The sequence below is a fragment of the Ailuropoda melanoleuca genome, chromosome 2 (genome assembly GCF_002007445.2).
Source record: "Ailuropoda melanoleuca isolate Jingjing chromosome 2, ASM200744v2, whole genome shotgun sequence".
NCBI lineage: Eukaryota > Metazoa > Chordata > Mammalia > Carnivora > Ursidae > Ailuropoda > Ailuropoda melanoleuca.
In genome coordinates, this window is record NC_048219.1 from 165,704,569 (window position 1) to 165,710,741 (window position 6,173).

The following is a 6,173-nucleotide window of genomic DNA, read 5'->3' on the forward strand; positions in this document are numbered from 1 at the left end:
CCGGCCTGGAGGTTTGGTCAAGTTGAAAATCTTGACACATTAATCTTAGAGTTTTAGAAATTATTTTAAGTGCAAAGGATAAAATTTTAGCTAAAGGCAGAGTGAGATAGATCTTTTGTTAAAAGGCCAGGGGATGTCTGCTGAGTTTGACTAGAGACATTGTATTCTGCCTGTTGAAGATGACGTCCTGTCAGGTCCTAGGAAGCCCTTCATGGAGGCTCACCAGGCCTCTTACAATCACACTGTAAGCCACTCGTTAACAATAGCATTGTTATCTCTTATATTTGCAAAACCTTCCTTTCACAATCTGTTTCCTGGATCTAACAACCAGGTTCCAAGTATGATATCTGTGCCAACACCAGCTCCATCTTGGTTCATTGTAGATTGCTAAAGGATGAGTAGGCATCACACATGCGTGGGCCTGCTGGAGCTGCGTAACGATGACCAGTCTGTTCTTGGGAGGGTGAACTTGTCAGGCCTGGCCAGGGTTCACCACAGCATAATAAAGATGAATGAGAACCTACCTATCCTCAAGGACCTTACCACATATGGTAGATACCCAACTAGAATTAAATAAATGTCAGATGAGAGTAAAAAAAGTGTTACGAAGCAGCAGGAAATGACCTGATTTAGGAATCAAGACAAGCTTATGGAAGAGAAGCCTTGAAAGATGGGATAGAATTTTCAGTAAGACAGAGACTGTGAAGAGGGGAGGGGCTTTCCAAAGGGAGGGAAATGCTTGAACAAGGAGGTGGGATACAAAAGCCCTGTCCAGAGAACATTGAGATATCTATTTGTCATGAGTTAAATTATGAGTTGGGCAGAGCTCTTAGATCTTCTTGGGGAGATACTCTTGGGTACCGGGGCTATGTAGGAGAGATTTGCTCCTCATGGAAATTTAACTTTGATTAAGATGGAATGGGCCATGGGGCTCCTGGGTGGCTCAGTTGGTTGAGCATCTGCTTTCGTCTCAGGTCATGATCCTGGGGTCCGGGATCAAGCCGTGCGTCAGGCTCCCTACTCAGACTGGAGTCTGCTTCTTCCTCTCTCTCTACCACTCCCCCTGATTGTGCTCTCTCACTCTCTCTCTCAAATAAATAAATAAATAAAGTCTTAAAAAAAAAAGATGGAGTGGGCCATTGCATTGAATGGATTTACTTCTTATTGACCCTGGTGATTCTGCTTATGTTTTTGTATCTAATTAATTGATTCATACTCTCCTTTCCATCTAGATCCTTTCTCTTTCTGTAGTTCTTTCATTCTTTCATTTTCTGCAACCTCTATGCAACTGTTATGCAACAGAGAGGCGATTGGAGGTAATGTTATGCTTGCATTTGTGGGAGCTTCCCCGAGAGTCATGGGACTGAACCCCATTAAAAAACTTTATAAAAACATCTTCTAATTTTATGTCATTTTATAATTAAGATTATCTATTTTTTGTGGGCAATTTGCTATAACTGAAATGCATGTCTTGTGAAGCCAAATAATGTTTTAGTGTGTATTTTTAGCTACCGATGCATAATAATGGTCAGTAACCTCTCAAATTGGGAAGTGTTTATGGCTAAGCTTGGTATGTGGTCATCTAGATTATCTGCAGCGTTCCAGAAATCAGGAACCACATGATGATCTATTTATAGATCTATTATTTATAAACCTCATTTTAAATATCAGTGTGTGTGGGGGGGTGTTGTGCAAAATGCCCCTTCATGCACTCTCTTAGGTTTAAAATGCCTCAGGTGGAAGAGGAAAGATGGGTTCATTATATTAGCTGCTTGAATTGTTAAACACACAGCCCACCTCCACCGATTCTGTATGTGTGTGGAGGAGAAGATGGCTTCTCTTAGGTTCAGGATGACTTCACACAACTCCCGTGAGATAGCCACATCCTCTTTTGCCCAGGATCATGTAACCCCTTCTCCTTGATCTTTTTAGAGTCCTCTGGGTGACTCTCTGAGGGACCTGATGTTCATGTTTCAGTGGGGATTTCCAGACACCTGAAAGTTCCGGCTTTGCATGCTGCTTCCTGACCACCAACTCTGTAACACCTTCAGTATATGACTGGTCCGGTTTGGTGGTGTTGTTGGGAAGTTATATTTGCTTTTATACTGTGGCCATGCTTGATTTCCTGTTCATGCGGTGACTTCGTTTCAGGTAGAAAAGTTGTGCAAAGAATGGAGGATTCAGTATGTCTTTGGATAGATTAAGGTATGATGGGAACTAGTCATGGTGGTGGCTGTGTTACTGATAACAGAGAATGTCATGTGCTTCGGATACCAGATGGTTTGGAGGCAAATTTGACATTGTGAGAAAGATTGAGAAACCTGACTTAAGTTAACCACATTTTACTGTTACCTGCTGGGGCCAATGCCAGGTACCTGGGAGTTATGTCCATTGTACTGTGATGATACAAAGAAGTTGCTGGCCAAGTCTGTGTGGGCTCTTCCCAGGAAAGCTTTACACAGTAGGAGATGCTTCAGCTGGCCCTAAAAGCTGAGAAGAGTTTTGCTGGACAGGTAAGTGGGAAAAGGTAGTGCAGGCAAAGGCATAGAGGCATGGGAAAGAACTCTGTATTGAGATTAGGTTGAAGCCAGATGTGCAAAGTGTCTGTTAATGAGGGATGAGGGCAGGTGCTGGACCACAAGAGTCCTTGAATGCAAAGAAAATTGGAACCTGCAATGGGAGATGAGGAGTCATTGGAAGGTTTGAATTAAGAAAATAACTTAGTTCAAGCATGAACTTCAGAAAGTTCATTCTGATAGGAGATTGATTTGGAGAGGTTGAGACCATAGGCAGGAAAAACAGAAAGGCCAGGAGAAAAGTCTGGGTAAGAGATAGATGCTAGGGTACACCCTCATTTAAGGAACAGGTGCAGAAGGAGGGTGCTGAGGAGTCAGAGAAGGTTAGGGAAAGACTGCGTGAATATAGTGGTGTGAGGTGAGCCAAAGGAATTTCCAGTAGGGATTAATCAGCAGCATCAGATGGGATAGACTGCCCAGGTAAAAGAGAACTTCCAACTGACCTTGGATGTAACCACAAGGTCACCAAGTCCCCTATAAGAGCACTGTCGGCAGGACTGGGACACTAGGGTGAGCAGAGTGAGGCACTCACCTCAGGCACAACATTTAAGGGGGGGGTTCTCAACTCAATAATTAAGATAAATAATATTTTAGCACAATATTTTGAAAAAATTGACATTCATGCAAAAAATTCACAATGAACAAAATATCAAAATTTAAAATAGACACAGCATCAGTTTACAGATTTTTCTTTGGCCTCAGTTCCAGTATGGCTCCGTAGGGAGTGTCATTTTGTAAAGGGTACTGTGAGAGGGAGGGTGCATATTGAGTGAATTGAAGTTGTAGGAGTTGAGGCACTGAGTGCAGACTCTTCCTTTATGAGATTCCAGCTTTACGTGAAGGGAAATAAAGTGAAAGGGTGGTTGGCCTCGGGATCTCAGGCTTAAGGGTATTTTCGTTTTATTTCTTTTTTTAAGAGAGGAGAGACTTGAACATATTTATAAGCTGGAGGTAGAGAGGTTGATGAAAGAGTAGTTGTAGGGGCTCATGGAGACGAGGGCACAAGGGAAGTGGATGGTCCTGGCAAGGTGAGGAACAGCAGGTGCTGGCCCCACAGTGGGAAGGTGGAAGATTGTGGGAACTTACTCCTGATAAATGTCAAGTTCAACCGAGGAGAAATAGCACCAGCGGGTGATGTTAAGGTACAAGAAAGCCATGAAGTTGGGAGCTGTCAGGCAGATGTGGGAAAGGAGCTGACCAAGGTCCTGTAAAAGCAATCGCTGAGCAGCAGTAAGGGGCCAGCTCAGCTTGAAAGCCACAAGGGGCCAGCTCCGCTCACAAGCCACAAGCGTTTGGTGTGCTCTTTGCCCCTCTCCTCAGCATGACTTGCTACTCTAAACGTATGAAAGTGGAGGAGGCTCACCATCCAAAGATGGGGTGCTGGGGTGGCCAGCCATCCTGAGACTCCTGGGACTGAGGAGCGTCCTGAGAACACACACAGGACTTCGACTGCTAAGACTGGAAAATCCTGGCAAGCCAGGACCAGTCATATACCGAAAGTGTTGCACAGCTGGTGGGCAGGAGGCAAAGGGCAAGATAATCGGAGGTGCTGGTCAGAGAGAGTTCCCCTGTGCTCTAGGTCTAGTCTGGGGAAAAAAGGAAGTGAGGTCATTATGTGGTAGCAACTTGTGAAACTCCTTTTATTCATTGATTCATTCAAAGAATACTGACGACATGCCTACGATGAGTCGGGCACTGGGGTCCTTGCACAGGATTGAACCACAAAGATGTGGGTGTCCTCCTAGATGATCCTTCTGTGGCAGCTAATGTCAGCTGGTGGTCAGGACCCGTTCTCATCTCTGTCTAGAGGATGGAAAGTTACAAACTTCATTTCCTAGACTCCTTTACAGCTGGGATGGGAACTAAATTCTGCCAACTCGGTGCACTCAGGTAAGATCTGTAAACAGAAGTGAGGTAGAGGCCCATAGCTGGCTGCTTTTCTTAGTTTCTCTGTTGGCAACCATGATGGTGGTGAGGTAGGGATTTGGCCAGCAGTGTTATGGTGTCCAGTCACCAGCTTTGGAGGTGTTGGAAGCAGGTGGGTTGGTTGACTGCTTTCTGATCTCTGGGTCACTTCCACGCAGGTGCGCCCAGCGCGCCCAGTGACGGCCCCCTGATTCTCCACTGCCCTGGCTGAGACAAGATCTTCCAGGGTGCTATAGGAGCTTTTCTCAGAAGCCCAGGCAAGAACCCTTTCATCCAGCCCTTGCTGCAGTTTTGTAAGCATCCATATTAAATGTATTTCTACTGAAAATACCTGGACTGCTTTCTGTTTCTAGAACCTGGCATCTCTCCTTCTACTAGACAGTCTGTGGATATTAACAGTGATGACATCGGCTTTGTTTGGTGTTAGGTAGCAACCGTTCCATGACTCCTACTTGAGAAATGAAACTAGAACTGATCTTAGGTTTAGTTGCTTTGCTTGTGAAGATTGGGGACAATTTAAAGCAGAGAGAGTGGAGAGTTTGTGTGGGTGTGGAAAAGAAAGGGGAGACAATTACTAAACTAGAATTTGCCAGTGAGGGGAGGAAAGAAGAGGGGGATTTCTTACAAATTTTAGAAAACATACCCAGATGCCAGTTTGTCTGACAAGGGATGGTGAACTGCTTAAAACAGTAGAGTGAAACAAAACTGGCAGAATATTGATCAGTCAGGAGGACTGGAAAGAAAAAGAGTTGGGCTTGGAGTACCCTTTTGTCCTTCAGTAGAGGGAGGCGAAGCAAGTGACTTCTGAGGAGGTGAGTGGAGCGTGGAGCTAGGCAACCCGTGGAGGAGGGGCTGGGAAGTGCTGTGCACCATCTTTTCTCAGAACTTCTACAGAACTCATTCTACATGCCACCCCCTCCTAACCCCCTCTCCCCCGTTTTTGTAGCATGTTAAATAAAATCTGACATGTTCTTTTGGAGGATAACTTTGGGGTGCGTCTAGGCTTTCTTGTTCTAATATTTGTCTATATATACACGAAGGAAGCTGTAAAAGTATTTTGAATGCTGTGAGATGGTTTCCATAGGGCGTGCTCTGCCTCTCCTCCTCTTCTCCCACACACTTGTATTTTCCTTACACAGTACGTGTTAACTGAACGGGTAAAGGCTGGGTGTGGAAGACAAAGTAATTTCTTAGTTTGAAAACCTATGGGGTGGGGCACCTGGGTGGCTCAGTCAGTGGCTCAGGTCATGATCCTGGACTCCCCGGGATCAAGCCCCATGTCCGGCTTCCTGCTCAATGGGGAGTCTGCTTCTCTCTCTCCCTCTGCCCCTCCCCACTTGTGTTCTCTGTCTCTCTTAAATAAATAAATAAAATCTTAAGGAAAAAAAAAAGAAAGCCTACAGGGTTCCCCTTTGGTTTATTATTGTTTTCTAATTTTATTGTACTGTGGTCAGAGAATGTGGTATAAGGTTCATTTATTTTGATGTCTGTATAGCTATTTCTCAGCTTATAAAGTAAAATGTTACAAATTCAGTCATTTCCCCTGTGCATTTTTATCTAGTCACATTCTGTTCATCCTATAATGGAAACCACTTTTCTGAATTTAGCATTTATTGTTACTATGTGTGTTTTGATATTTTTACTACACACACACACACACACACACACACA

At 44.4% G+C, this 6,173-nt stretch overlaps 1 protein-coding gene across 1 annotated transcript in view; it reads left to right on the forward strand.

The window, feature by feature from the left end:
* The first annotated feature begins 4,518 nt into the window (after positions 1 to 4,518).
* Positions 4,519 to 6,173, forward strand: part of CFLAR (CASP8 and FADD like apoptosis regulator) — a 36,448-nt gene continuing 34,793 nt past the window's right edge. Inside the window, exon 1 of the mRNA XM_034654946.1 lies at positions 4,519 to 4,795. The gene's annotated coding sequence lies outside the window, so the exon portion shown is untranslated. The remainder of the gene's footprint in view (positions 4,796 to 6,173) is intronic.